General features: G+C 40.6%; 2 protein-coding genes across 10 annotated transcripts in view; one reads left to right on the top strand and one right to left on the bottom strand.

Annotated features, from left to right (window-relative positions):
- LOC128090180 (cytosolic purine 5'-nucleotidase-like) overlaps positions 1 to 13,797 on the top strand; it is a 587,975-nt gene that overhangs the window by 195,230 nt on the left and 378,948 nt on the right. The gene's annotated exons all lie outside the window — the stretch shown is intronic.
- Positions 1 to 13,797, bottom strand: part of LRRTM4 (leucine rich repeat transmembrane neuronal 4) — a 422,410-nt gene that overhangs the window by 352,366 nt on the left and 56,247 nt on the right. For 7 of the 9 annotated variants that reach the window (XM_052702295.1, XM_052702301.1, XM_052702302.1 and 4 more), the window contains one exon: positions 5,812 to 5,907. The gene's annotated coding sequence lies outside the window, so the exon portion shown is untranslated. Of the gene's footprint in view, positions 1 to 5,811; positions 5,908 to 7,225; positions 7,276 to 10,608; positions 10,794 to 13,797 lie in introns of those variants that run through there. The other 2 variants (XM_052702297.1, XM_052702296.1) reach the window with 2 other exon arrangements.

Raw genomic sequence — 13,797 nt, 5'->3', positions numbered from 1 at the left:
CTACAGTGACAAAAAGGGAAACAAATCTTGGGTCAAAGCCTGAAATGATTCAGGACAATTCCATCTACATAACACCCAAGGCAGTTCTGAAAACTTTGCTCTCATGTTGAATAAAATCATGCACTTCCAACAAAGCCAGCACAAAACCAGGATGGCCACTGATGTGTTTTTACACCCATCACCCAACAATGACAATGAGCTTATTAAATATTGAAATCTCCAAGCATTGCCTGGATCCCAGAATTACATATTGCAAACCATGTTCTTTAAGTTGCAGGTATTAGTTGCCACCAGGTATTTTCCTAGTCATCTCCTTCTTCTCCTCTTCCCTTCAGTGAAAAGGGCTAAAACACAGGAATAAAATCTATACAACTTAGCTCCTCCTAGGTAGGCAATGCAAATAACCTTTTTGCCCAGGATAGGTAAAGAGGTCCTAAAAAAAAAAAAAAAACCAACATGCAAGTAAAGCATAAAAGCAATCAGAGAATATACAGAAGTGACCCTTGTAAAAGATGACATTTTAATGGAAAGTGCCATGGTGACATGAAAATGCTACAAGTGAATATAGGCAGAAATAAAGTCTTACAAAATTAGCCTGCCCTTTAGCAGTTGCTGCTTTAGGACTTTTCTGCTTGGAAAAGTTAGCACTCAGCCAACTAAAGCATAGATTTGCAGCACACACCACTCCACGGTAATTCCCTCCATCAATGATCTGGAGCAACTCCCTGCTAGACAGCTTTCTCTGAGAAGAAAGTAAAATCAGTAAGTAAAACGAACCTGTGCATTACACAAACCAAAGCTCTCACTGTACAACATAGCAGAGTTAAAATTAAATATCAATGCTACATAAAAACTGTAGTGAAGGTCTTTAAAGTAAACCATGCCATACAGAGATGTGCTTTTGATGTGCAAGAAAAGCAACTACCCAGGAGTTTAGTGCCAAATGCATATCCCACATGACTTCACACTAAGATCTCCTGCAAGTTTTGCATTTTTATTCTGACAGAGTAAGAGTCATTGGCATCTTTGAAAGACACCAAAAGACTCCAAGACACAGCAGCACAAATCGTGGTCCCCTTAAGCTGCTGGCCCGTGCCTTGGAGAAGAAATGGAGGAATAAACTGATGGAGGCCGAGTGCACAGCGCGAGGTTAGCAGATGAAATACGAAGGTTAAGACCCACAATTGCTGAGTGTCATGCCAGTCGTGGCCATAGTCAATCTGTGGGGCTGAGATCAGGTGCTGGCATCAAGTGATTTACTGCAGCTGAGCTAAGTGTCTTGCCCCCTGAGGTCCAAACATAAATACAGCCATGCTTTTTCCAGCCGGAATCCCAAAAGCAGTCCTGTAAATCGTGCCTCATTTTCAAAAGTTATTTTCAGGGAGGAAAATAAACAAACAAAATATAAAGCTGAGATTCTCTCGTTGCCATGTTTTACATCTATGAAAAGCTGCTGGAGGCTCATGCCCCAATTCTACACAAAGCAAACCTCCTAATAAACGCCCTGTAGCCAAGTCAGCAAGCCATCCAGAACATTGTTCTCAGCTCATGGAAGAGAATTACTTCCTTCCCTGACAGTTTCTGAGGATGATGCTGTCAAAGAGAACAAAAGATTGAGTTTTTAATTATGCTTAAAGAAACGCAGCAACATCCGGGGTGCTGGTTTCATTATAAGTCATTCCATGCTGGAAGGATGCACCCTCACTGTGAAATGCTCTTACAGCAGAGGACAGGTGGGCAGCAAAATAATCCTACAGTACTCTGGATCTGCACTGTACTCCATCAGAGGTGAACACACAAAACATAATTACAAGTTCTGCATCATCTCACCAGGTACTTCTGATCTGCCTTTTGCAAAGCATTAAAGAGGAGCATCTGCCCAATGCTGAGCATGTGGACTAATAAAGACTGGAAATTATCCTTGCAGTGACGTGCCACTGTCTGAGAGCTTTTGCAGCACTGGAACTGAAGAAGGTACGTAACAGGAAGGAATACTGTTTTTGCAAAGGAGACTGCAGACAAAACGCTGAGGTGAACATCACCCTGACAGGCTGCTGCAAAGTGAAAAATACAGTCTGGAAGACAGCTGAAACAAATAAGTTTTTATTTCACGGGAAAGCAGGCATCTCCTTCAAAGCACAGTGCACTACAGGACCACAAAAAGACACTTTGTCAGTGTTGATGATGGAGAGATGAACCCTAGAAGGAGCAGCTTGCAGTAGCATCACGCTGGCATTTTCCTGAAGTGCTCCATTCAGCCACATTCGCCCATTTTGCACACAAGCCTATTTTCTCAGGTGGGAAAAAAATGGTGCCACACCATTTTTCGCCCTCTGTTGTGCTTGCCCTTCCCTTTCTTTTTGCTGTCCCACTGGGGCTCAAAGAGTGATTCCAAAAAAAGCCACAACCTTCATGTTATTATCAGATGAAGCACCTACTGCAAAGCAGACAGCTTTCCTTGCAGGTGTTGCACTTTTCTCCCCTGGGTAAGCACAATACCACCCACTCAGCTCTAAACCAAGTTCTCACTTTATACCTTCCTACCAGATCCAAAAAATAAGTTGACAAAAGTAAACGGGGCTGAATTTAGACTTTTTAGTTTCTGCCAAGTAAAACAAAAAACAGAAAAAACCTTAAGGCAAAAACAATTCACATAATGCAAACAATGAGAAATATACAATTAAAGAAGCTATTTATGCTTCTGGAGCTGCAAATGTGCTGCAGGTAACAGAAAGTTTTCTTCCTATTAAAAAGACAGTCACAAATTACCTTGAAGGAGAAGGAAGGATAAAAATGATCTTTGAAGGATGAGTGTGTGGGAAGTACCTTTGAGCTTTTCTGTTTTGTCAGCTTAGTCTTATCATTAGAATAAAGAAAATAAAATCCACTGGAAAAGAAAAAAAAAAGAAGAAAAAAGAGGACAAGGGCTCATCTGTCTGCTGGTACAGAGCGAGGCCGCTCCACTGCCTCTGGAGCTTTAACCTTTCACACCCCCAGGGAGGGAGTTCACGCTGTGGATGATCTACACAGAGTTTATCTCTCCCTAAATCCTCCACTTCAACACAATGCATAATGCAGACAGTTGTTTTGTATTACCACTTTGCAGTCCGAGGCTTTCCTAAGGACAACAGTTAATAAGGAGGCACCCCAGTGGGTAACATGAAAATCTGTCTTGTGCATTCCTTCTCGGTTTATTTTCTTACAGTGGAGGCAAAAATACACTAAGCAAACTGATGTATTTTTAGAGCTCCGTGTTCCCAAACATTTGCATTAGAATCAACTGCTAATAAATCCAGCATATCCAAAGTGATTTTCTGTACCTAAATTGCAGGCTTGTGGAAAGCACAACATGCAGCACACTTAAATGCCTTTCAAACTGTTAATCTCACTTTTTAATATAATTACCCACCTTTTCACTAAGACAGGGCTAGATACAGAATGTGCTGCTGCCTACCTGTGCAAAGCTGGCAGCATGCAGCTTTTCTCTATCCCAAGTGAGAGCAAGTGGGCTGGTAACATCCACAAACACAGGTGTTGCAGGTGGAAATAGCAAATGGGTATACGATTGCATCTGTGCTAACTGCTCAGATCACCACCTACACTCCCTGTATTCACAGCTTTTCAGCAGGAAAAACCAATCTGAACTCACACTGCTAGGCAGCACAAACAGATCCAAGTGCTGCTGTGTACCAGTGGGCTTCGCATGCCCAGCTGACCCCCCCCAGCACAGCCTGCCCTCCTTTGCAGGCATCTCTTCATTGCCCCCAGGTAAATTCAACAGGCTCGTTGTGCATCTCAGCACTGTCAGGCTACTGTGTCAAAAGGCAGTAAGCTATGGGATAGCATCATGTAACTTCAAAGCAGAAATACAAAGCCCAGGCCAGTGAATATTTCATGCTAACGCCTGTTCTCTTGGCCCGTGATTCCGCACACAGTGTTGTCTAAGCTGTTTTCTCCAAAAGGATTTAAAAAAAAGCCTTGTTCAGGAGAGAAGCGATAATTTACGGCTTCCATTTACTTACTATTCTACACCAAGAGAGAGCATGGGATGAACCAAGCTGACTTCTCCATCCCTACCTGTGTGAACTCTGCAGGCAGTCAGCCAATACCTGCAGCTTAGAAGCCAAAACCAATGCTGTAGTATCTCATCAGGAGCCATAGAGGAAGATCTTAACACCACTCTCACTCCAGGAAAGGGACAAATAGTCAATAGCGCAGTTGAACCTCCCGCATTTTGTCTGAATTATTCCTCTCCCATTTTCTTTCGTGGTGTTTTATCCCCCACTCAAAGATATATCCCCTCAGAGCACCCTACACAACCCTCTCCCTGTGGGTGCACATACCTTTCAACTGCTCTCAGATGACTTTTATAGCCTATCCTTAACAGTTGTTTAGTCAAGCCATACATACTTTATCACTTTAATCTCCCCTTATGAATCAAGCCCTCAATCCTCTTCATCATTTTTGCTGTCCTTCCCTAGCAGTCTATTCCTTCTTAGCTGCTGTTCTCCACACCAAGTTGATAAAAGAAGATATCAAATATTTGGACACCTCCTATATTTCGCAAATCGTACCAGTAGCTTTTGTTGTACTTTTCTGACCTATGCATCATGATGTTTATTTCGCCTGTTCATTGCATTCTTTTGCTCAAAATCTCACTAATCCTCCAGTAGAGAAAGAATAAGCAGGTAATCAAAATATGGAATACTAAAAAGGTCAACATAGTACAACACCTGAGCTACTACATGTATTAGATACTAAAATTTTTATATCTTGCACATCTGAGAAGAGAGCAAGAGAGAAAGAAAAAGAGCAAAGGATGGAACAACAATCCGTTCAAGCATAAAAGACTGTAATGAACAAAGAAAAAGATGAGTTCTGAACTACATATCCTAAAAAAATAATCCTTTTTTTTCAATAGGAAAACGGATTTCCCCTTATCTACTGTATGCTAAATATTTAGAATAAGGCTGCTTTTCAGGAAGATCCAAAATAAAGCCTGTCCTGGAAAGAATGAGTTGGTAGGCCACTACAAATAACGTAAATAGACCCTTCATACACTGAATCCTTAAGATCATGTTAGTATTGTTTATATTATAGTAAAACACATATCAAAATAATATAAAAAATGACGTAAGGAAGAAACCATGTTTCTCACAGAAGCCTTCAATTGAAATAGATATAAAAGTGTTAGGAAAGTACTGAAGCATAAGAGTTGAAAGAAAAAGTCTCCAAACATTTCAGATTTTTCTGTTTACATTTTTGTTATGACATATTTTTGCTCCAGAAAATAGAAAATATATATTTTTAGCTGATGAAACATACAGTCAAAGCTCATGTTTAAGATGTATATGGAATAAAACTCAGCCATGGCTTTTCAGACTACGAGAAGTCGTAAGTAAAAGGAAATTAATGATTCCCCTCGATAGAACAGATTCTGTTTTATCTGCCCTGCTGCTAAGTGGGTATAACTGCATATGTGTTACATATATTTTCCTTTTAACAGCCAAATTCCTTGTTTACAAGGTCGAAAATGATATAAACCCTAAAAATTTTAGAAACATTTATGCGGGTTGGCAATGGAAGTGACAGCTATCAGGCTGCGAGAGAACTGGTGAATGAGGATGAATTTAGTCCTTTGGCTACGCATCTGTTACAGACCAAAAGCCTTGAATTGGAAGAGGGAAAGGCAATGGCAGCAAACCAGGACTTCATTCATCAATTAAATTCATTTTTTACAGTAGCATAATGAATATCCAAGGGAGTGTTTAATGCCAAGCAGAAGAAATAAATAACGAAGAGCAAACTTACAATTAAAAATACGGATATGGAGAAGCCTTCTACAAGTTGGAGAGATTGCTGGTTTTTTGCCCAACGATTCATCCTTCAAGGAGCATGCATCTATTCCTGCAAGAAAAGAAAGGTCACTGTACTACAATATGGATGAAGAACATGCCTGTCTGAAGTTTGGCTCTCAATGTACACATACCATTAGATCCCTGGAAAGCAGCAGCTCATGACTCACCAATGGTACACAGGATGTCATTAGATTTCTCCAAACTAGGTAACTTCCTGTCCTCACATGAAAGTTAATATCAAAGCTCAGCGCATACAAAACCACCACAGGAAATGACCCATTCAGCACTTTTTTCTGCATGTGAGAAGCTGAAGGCTTACTAGAACTGAAGTCATGACTTGAAGTCATTCTCCATTTATATTTTTTTTAACAATTATGTTTGGTCTGAAATCAACAGTTTGTGAGGAGTTTGCTCAGAACATCAAGGAATCATAGAATGGCCTAGGTTGGAGGGGACGTTAGAGATCAAAGGAAATTATTTACATGTACAGTTTGCAAGCAGCACGGAAATCTAGCTTCATTTATATCATGCCACATTCAACCATGCCAGTCTTCCCAAGCCTTGGACCAAACTCCTTCCAGGCAACTGATGACTGAAAAGCCTTCTCCTTTACGTTATATGCAAAAGGTGCATCACTTAGGAGCCTACCAAGAAACTTCAAGGTCTGAGCAACTGAAAAGTTACCCTTCGTAAGGTGAAGAGATCTTATTTACTGCATCAAAACCCATAAAAAACAATGTATGTCCAATAATGTTGCCATTGCTGAGACAACTAACAAGTGAAATAAACACTCAGGATGCTCAGAAACGCTGATATAGCATATGAGATGATCATTACATAAGTGAATATGGAATTAGAGGGACCTCCAGATGTTTTATTCCTCTTCTGTGTCTTCCTTAGGTTGGAAGGACACACCTAAAATCCTTTTTCCCAAGTCAATGCTGTATTACAGCATCCTGAACAAATGCACAGAATTACTGAAGTAGATTTTGCATTAACTCCTTAAAAATAAATGACAGCAATGAGTAGTTATGAAGTTTTATACACGTAACTACATCAAATCAATAACATAGCACAGATGTCAACAAAAGTTGCAGGGTGAAGGAAAGAGTAGGAATATATACGAAGATGACATAAACAGGAGCAGCAACGCTGATTTGTGTGAGGTTGCTCCCACCAGCACCAATGTCAGGCAGCACCATTGAAGCACTGCTCCCACGTGTTTTCACACCCCAGAAGGCAGCCAGCAGCCTACTGGGCAAAACCAGTGCTGAGATCAGTGTTTCTTGGTATACCTTCCTGAAGAGAACCAGTGCAGAAGGGTCAGGCAGGCACTGGGCTGTGTTGGCTTTCCTTTCATTCTTTACCTTGGTCACAGAGCAGTCCTGGATCCTTCCTGACTCCTCTCGCTGGAGATCTGCCAAAAGTTGAGTGCTCTTAGGAATGCAAGAAACACACTGACCAGTTCTCTCAACAATTTCTGTGGGTGTTGCTTTCTAGCAATCATTAAGAGTGGAGCACGCACCCAGCAAAGCCCTGGATGTGAAAAATAAAGCAAATAAGGCAAATGAATGCTCTTCTTGCCATTGAAGAGTGGACAGGAATCCCAGCATCACTTTGCCTGGAAATACCGCATTCCTTCTCCAAGAGAGAGATTCATCATGGGGACAGGGAGGTCTGAGAACAGGAGGGAGAAAGGGAAATCAGAGGTTGGAGGGAATACATCGCCCAGTAGAGAACTGAGGCCACTGCGCTGCAACTGGGAGAAAACAATAAAAATTTAAAATAAAAACAAAAATGGAAAAAACAAACAGCTGTGTCACCAAGGCTGCTTCCTCTTAATTTTTTCTCATTAGAATGTTAAAAAAAAAAAAAGGCAAAAGGACAATTGTGTCATGATTTGTGCCTGATGCTCCATTTTTTTTACGTCACTTTCCTGTCCCCTTCATTTCTTAGCTAATAACTCATTAACTTTTTTTTTTTTTTTTTTTTTTCCCCGGAAATCTCAGTTAACTAAGAGTGGAAACAGACACAGTAAATTTCTAGATAAGTAACTTGAAAAGATACAATCAATAAAATCCTGGGTGGCAATAATGTTTCCATATTAAATTTATGGCATCTGTTTAAACAATACTCTCCCTCCTGCATTATTCTAAATGGTGCTTCAGGAGGTCTTTTTTATAGACTATATTTTTTCTTTTATGGAGGGACTGTAAACAGGCAGTTAAACTAATATTTTGGTACGTTTGGCATGCTGGGTTTCATTTTATAGAGCCTTTCAATAAAAACTCATTGCAGCTTCAAACGCTCTCTTACAGCGTGAAAACTGGAATGGCAGAAATTTCCTTTCTGCTCTACCCAAGGCACAGTGCTGCATAAAGATGGGTCACAGAGCTTCCTATGGGATATATTAGAAGCATACCGTGAGAAATGGGAAAGTTCCAAAACAAAACCCATCTCTGGCTTCATGTCCAAGGTTCAAGCCAAAAATGAAGCCCACAGCAAAGCCTTGCTGGTCGAGGAAACAGGGTTAGATGTAAATGTGTGCTGTTATTTATATTTTAATTAAGAAGTCCTATTCATCTTCACTTGCCTTCTGCTCCAGCTACTAAGAAAAGTAATGCTCAGAAGGAACCAGCCTCCAGCAGCCAAAGCAGAGTTTTGGGCAGAACCAAAACTCAGCAGTGCTCCAGTTGAGTGGTTTAACAAAAAAGGTACTCACTTCCCACTCCAGTAGTTTCTTTAGGACTACATAAGCAATTCTGTCCTCTGGGTCTGTTTCTACCTCATTTCCCAGTGAATGATAAACTCTGAGCTATACAGAAGATGTAAACACAGACACAAATATTCTCCATATCAGTGGAACTAAACATCAATTTCTTCGTTTAGGATGTTCTCTGGAGGGATTTTTAGGGTTATTGTTTTGTGATGGGGTCAACTCTCCTCTCTATGCTCATACAGCACTGTGCATATGGAAGCCTTTAAGACCCATTGCAAGTAACACTAATAATGCAATAGGGACACCAAAGTAAGACAAGCAAGAACTTCTCACTTTTTGGAAACAAACAGCATCATAAATAGGATGATTCCTTCAAAAGCGAGTGGATATGCACTTCTAACCCAGAGAAGCAATACTGTCTTCAGAAAATGCTGGTATCCAGAGCTTTGTTTCACCCTTGCTCGACATTGAAGCAAGCTCTCTGAGCTATAGGACTCTCAGGAACTTCTGCTAACATCACACATTTTTTGGACAAGTGATTTGCTACCCGAACTTAAGCCTCCTCCTAAAAATGAAGAGCAAGGTATTTATGTTCCAAGTAACCAGACTTGTACCAACTGGAAGAAAGAATAAAAGGAAACAGAGAATATTAACTCTCTCTGCTTCTTATTTTTATTGTCTTTATTGATTGGGAGAAGAGGTTCTATGATAGGAACTCTTCTGCATGAGCTTTCTCAATGTCTCTGAGTGCAGGTGCCATAATTTGTGCTCTGTCACAGGTGATGAATTTCACTGAATTTAAAGGAAATTAAAAAACAAAACAAAACAAAAAACCTGAAAGCATTTCATAAATTTATCAACATTGAAGAAATAATGCCAACATTTTATAGAGAAAGATTTCTCTATAGATGTTTTCAACAGCATGCTTCTTGTTGTCTGTAATCAACTTTGGATTAAACTATTTATCAGCAATATTTCAAAAGCCTGAGAGGAACTGGAACCCCTGTTTGAGTTATCCTATGGAAGAAGATTCAGCCTTAAGTAGACAAATAGCTACACCTGGCTGCATTGCAGCTCTGGTTGGGCAGGACAGAGAAATGCTTAGCCCACTCCAACAAGGAAAGGGAGAAAAAGCCTTCACTCCATTCTCTTCTCCTTTATACATTAGCTGCCATCCCCTACCAGATCCACACCTAAAACCTTCCTTAGGTGAAACAGTTCCCCAGCATGTGTCAATAATTTGAATGATCAGTTGGAATTCCTCCCTCAATCATTTCCTAGTAAAGCAAAAATTATTTACACTTATTGTGGCTTGGGCACATCCAGCTGCTGCTTCACCTACTCCTTCCACAGAACATTAAATCTCATAAAGCAATTGGAAACAATGGAAAAAAAATAAAATAAAAATGGGAATCGTGAAGCAAGTATAAGCAAGAGCAAAGGGAGGAGCTCTGCTTTTAGCAGCTTCAGTCTGTAAATTGAAAAAGAAAAAAGCAGCTAAATCAGCAGGAGGGAGAGCGCTGCTCCAGGTCTGCATCAGGCACAGCAGCCTTTCACAATGTGAACTTTGCTCAGGTGTTCCCTATTTCTTCCCAAATACAATGATTTAGCACCTTTTTGCCAGCTAGCAAGATGAGTGGGTCTGAGGGGTTTCTGTGCCTGCGGTGTTGGGTGCTGACCTGGTTCCTGAGCACCGTGCTCTGCGCTGCTGCTGTAAGCTCTATTTATAATCCTCCTTCCTGCACATCCACTCACAAAAATATTATCAGCCTGTCTGGGATGTGACCTTTTCCTTATGCAAGTATTCTGGCTAAAAACCTCAGAACCACTGCTGTCATTTGTTGCTTCCCAGCTCCTTTTCTAACAGCCCAAGGACTGAGATCTGCGAGAGCTGAGAGGATTTTCAGAGACTGATTTCAAGCCTTCTGGAAATTCCTAAAAGCACAACTTTGGGGTTTTTCTATTTTTGTTTTAAAACAACATTATCTTGTTTCAGCAACAACATAAATCCAACAAATTAGATTTCCTTACCTTGGAAAAGGTCGATCTCCAAGAGATAGGAATTCTGAATAATACTTCATCTAACGTTCTCTCCCAAGGTTTAATATGAATCACCACCTGCAACTGTCTCTGAGCTTAGACAGCAAGGGGGAAACAGCAGCACTGTGCTGGATCACAGGCCAGGCTGCTCGGCGTTATTCTCCCACATTGACTAGTTCAGCTAATTAAAACCTTGTTTCCAGCTGATGATAGCTTTGGGGGAGAAAAAAAAAAAAAGCATCAAACTTTTCTTCCAAAATCACTGAGTCTTTGAATACTGTAAACAGAAGTTGACAAAAAAAAAGAAAAAAAAAAAGTAGATATTTGGCAGTCTCTCTTTTTTGAATGTAAAGCATGAAAGAAAGCATGTGCGTGCTGAAATCAGAACATTTTTCATGGGCTTTCTTTGCTCCTTTGACATGCCTCTTCACACAGTAAGTTTGACAGTGACAGTCAAGAACAGATGAAGTGAGAAGCGAGAAAAAATGAATGTGCTATACATAATCTTGTAATTTGTTGCTGTTGTTGCATATCCGAAACAAAAATCAATTTTCTTATTGACAGTCCTCTCTATCCAAAATGCATATATCCTGCTTTATTGCCAGTGGTTTCTCTATTGTGGGCTCTTGCATTGATTTTTCCTGTTTTGGAAAGGATAAAAACGACGCTGAAGCATTCATTTTGGGAAGGGAGCATGAAATACTGCAGAAAGCAAACAACAAGAAAAGGCCACGTTCTGGGGACAAGGTTGAATTCCTGCAATATTTCCAAGTTGAAAAATCTACGTGACTATTTAGCAGCACCTGAAGATCAATCAGGACCATTTACACAGCGGCTGGACGGCTCTAATGAATTTGATAATAAGGGTTCTGGGAATTTGCATAGCCACATTTACATTGTAATGGTTACACTGACATTGCGTTGGGTGTGAAGGACCTGGAGAAATGATTGATGACGCACGCAGCGAACCGGCGAGCTGCCCCATGTTTCTGTCAAACTCGCTTTGTGCTAGATAACAGTAACTTTTGACTAATGCCTCTACTACAGAATTGCTGTGTATTCATCCCAGTGACTAAAAACACTCGGTTGATTTTTCATACTATTCTTGCTAAGAAGTTTTGAGCTTAAAACTTACCAGTGTTCTGAAATTAAGATGAAAGTTTCATTCCTCGGTGCAGTTCAGACCCTTCACTTAATCCTGGATATGCTACCGAAGGATTTTAGTTGGCTGCTTCAACCCCAGTACTGTAAGAGTTCCTCACTCCTTTTCATTCCATTTCCACTCATTGCTGTTCAATTTGCTGTCTTTGTTCTTAAACGCACCTATGAGGTTATGGCTCCTATTAGAGTCATACAATTATAGAATCACCATGGTTGGAAAAGACCTCCAAGATATTATCCAGTCCAACCATCCACCTAACACCAATATTTCCCACTAAACTATGTCCCTCAGTACAACATACAAATGTTTCTTCAACACCTCCAGGGTCAGTGACTCCACCACCTCACTGGGCCTTAAGAAGAACTGAACATGTTAAATACTGAACCCTAAGAGTTTAAATAATACACAAAATGAAACCCTAATGAATTAAAAAAGGACAATGAGATGCCCATTAGAGAATTCACAGCTAAAGCATTTGCTTCTACGCCCAAGCAGTTTTTACTGCATCATTCCTGAACCAGCAAGCAGTTCTGATAATTATGCAGCATTGTAGCCACACATACCTCCTCTCCTCCACTCAGAGTAAACTATTAATGAGTCGTGGATTATTTTCATGTGATAAGTCTAATGCTATCTGACCTAGCTACTTCTGAATGCAGCAAACTGAATAAATCTCATTTCTGTCACATCAGCAAAGCTGACAGGACATGAGTAGTTTTGAATATTCCAGATGTGAGCAGCAGGTACAGCATTATACGTATCTCCATGGACAGTCATCAAGTCCAAGCAGTTATTACTTCCCCTTATGTCAAAAGGAAAAGAAACCCGATTAAGAGAGCAAATGAATCCTAAATAAGGGATTCTGAGCACACCATCATGCTGGTTTAAAAAAAAAATGAATAAATAAATAAAAGCAGATATGGATTTGTATTTAAAATGTACTGAATATTGAAAAACAAATACTGGTCCATCATCACATTAAGGGCTGTCACAACCACTGCTTGTATGTAACACTAATATATAACACTGCCTATCTACCAAGTGCTAGCTAAATGCATAACACTGTATGACACAGTGAGTAATGGAAAAAGTATGATAGGAAACTCAACTGACCTGACACCCAAAAAACAATTTCTATATTCATTTCCTGGGCAATTCTGTTCCTCACTTGAATTTGGCAGCTCAGTTTTTATCGCAGGAACATACAAATAATAAACATGGGCTGCTAGATCTTTCCTTGAAACCAACCTGCCTCCATCAGAAAAAAAGAAAAAAAGTAAAATCACAAAACATTTGGCAACAAAATGACACTTGATCCTGTCAAGCTGGTGTGACACCAGCAGCCCCCCCTCCTTTGGTCTGCAAGAAATGCACAGCAGCGATCCACAGCGGTGCGCTACAATGATGTGGCCACACGTGATTAGCAAAGATCAATATTACTTTTACAAAGAAGGCACCTGCAGATCCCCTCCAGCCAGGCGGAATTAAGGAGTGTGCATTTTCACAGAGGATTGGGAACAGAATGCTGTGACACGAACGCAGCAGACCTCATGCTGTACAACCAAACGTGACTGCCACCTCCACGCGCTCGCAGCACAGCCAGCCCTGCAGCCCAGCTCCGTGTCATGTACTGCTGGTGTTCCCACTGCTGGTTCAGTGTCTGCTAAACACTTACAAGCACACAGCTGCCCTTTTGTTTTCAAAGTCAGCCTTGCAGCATATTCATCAACAAATGCTCAATATGCAGTTGTAGGAATAAGGGTTCTGGTGCAGGGTGAGACTCCTTCGTATCCTAGGTAGAGGGGTGACAACATAAAAGCCTCTGCATCAGTTCATCTCAGAGTAAACTGAAACAGCTCCACACCAGGATGGTTTACACACTGAGAGCCAATCTGATTGCCAGTGAAGTTAGAGAAGGCTCACTACTGACATAAATGAATACAGAATGTTTTCCGGTTGCCAGATCTGCAATACAAATAACAACCTGAACCAGAGAACCACCTTGGCGCGGATTTAAA

This window comes from Tympanuchus pallidicinctus, unplaced genomic scaffold (genome assembly GCF_026119805.1).
Source record: "Tympanuchus pallidicinctus isolate F22 unplaced genomic scaffold, pur_lepc_1.0 scaffold44, whole genome shotgun sequence".
NCBI classification, from domain to species: Eukaryota; Metazoa; Chordata; class Aves; order Galliformes; family Phasianidae; genus Tympanuchus; species Tympanuchus pallidicinctus.
Note: the sequence above shows the minus strand (reverse complement) of the source record. Positions and strands in the feature narration are given on the sequence as shown.